Source organism: Arachis ipaensis, chromosome B04, assembly GCF_000816755.2.
Source record: "Arachis ipaensis cultivar K30076 chromosome B04, Araip1.1, whole genome shotgun sequence".
NCBI lineage: Eukaryota > Viridiplantae > Streptophyta > Magnoliopsida > Fabales > Fabaceae > Arachis > Arachis ipaensis.
In genome coordinates, this window is record NC_029788.2 from 9,059,529 (window position 1) to 9,061,158 (window position 1,630).

The window sequence follows — 1,630 nt, forward strand, 5'->3', positions numbered from 1 at the left end:
AAATAATTAAAAATACATGTTGAATTTTCTAAAATAATCATCTAGAATACACTATTATTATATTATTTATAAACTATATTGAGTATTAATAATTTTTCTAAGTATAGTTATTAAAAAATTATGATAATAAGCCTAAGAGATTTAATACTATATATATGTAGTACGTAGAGGAAAAGATACACAATTAAATGCGAAAACATATTGAGTCAAACAATAATGAAGATAAGAATGAAAATTCATATATATAAAAATAAACTAATTAATTTTATGGATAGATTTAATTTTTCAAAATACTAAATTAATCTTACTACATATATATTAAACTATATAATTATAGCAAATTAGATGCGTACACACAACACAGACATACCAAATTAAATTTGTTTTGGCTTTTCATAAATTTCTTAACTAATACATATTATTTAACTAAAGTGATTCTTGAAAATATTTTGTAAGTCAAATAGAAGTTTATTATTTGCCATTATTTTTAAATATTATTATTAATTTAGCTTTTATATATCAATGGTATCATTTCAAACTATAAACAGCAATAAAATGCAAGCGCACTCCATTTTTGACAAGATATTTTTCCTTTTGTTTTTAATTTTATTTCCCTGAATAAGAATAAAATAGCCTTTGATACTGATACCATTCCCACTAGCTAGCTTATCTTTTATTTTGTCAAAACTTTTATTATTGCTCTTACTATTATTATTTAAAAATAATTTTATATATATATTTAATTACATAATATTTATATCAATAAAAAATTATTTTTTATATTAATTATGTAAATAATTATCTTAAAAAATATATAAAATTAAATAATTATATAAAATATTTTATATTATTAAAACATTAAAATTAAATTATTATATTATTATTATGAGAGTCCTTGTATGTGGGTTGAGTGACCCACATAAATAATTATTTGATAATCCAAAGAGGCACATAGAGAGACATCTTTTTCAGTCTTTTCCTAACTTTATCTTTTATCTTTTCCCAATAACACAAAATCTTGTCTTGTGACTTGTCTGTCACAAAAAAGAAAAAGGAAAGTATAATTTTAGCTGTACTTCTCTTCTTATTTTGGGATGGAATGATTGAAATCTTCACATATCCTCTCCTCATTCTAACCCTTTTCTTCTTTTCTGTTCAATTCAATCACTTTTTATTTTATTTATTTATTTGTTTGTTTATTTTTTTCCTTTTCATCCCAAGTCCACCACCATCTTTATGCTTTTAGAATGAAACCTATTCTTGTGCAATAAATAAAGGACTCTTATTATTCATGAATAATCCTCCAATAATTCATTGAGATAGATTCCTATTCAATCTTCTCAATAAGTGCTAAATCTTAAGGATTCAATATTTTATTTAGCAGCCACAAAACATTGTTTATAGGTGTTAATAATGAGAAGGATATATAGAAGTTAGGTGGGATTCAAATCAGGCTTGATTATTATGGAAACTTCAAATTAAGGTGTAGATTTTGAAGTGCATGTGTCAATAAAAGGAGGGATTATTTTAATTTTATACAGATAAAATCTAATAGAGATATAATTATTTATAAATTTTTATTATTAATTTATATATTTAAAAAAAAATAATTTTATAACAAGGTGAATAT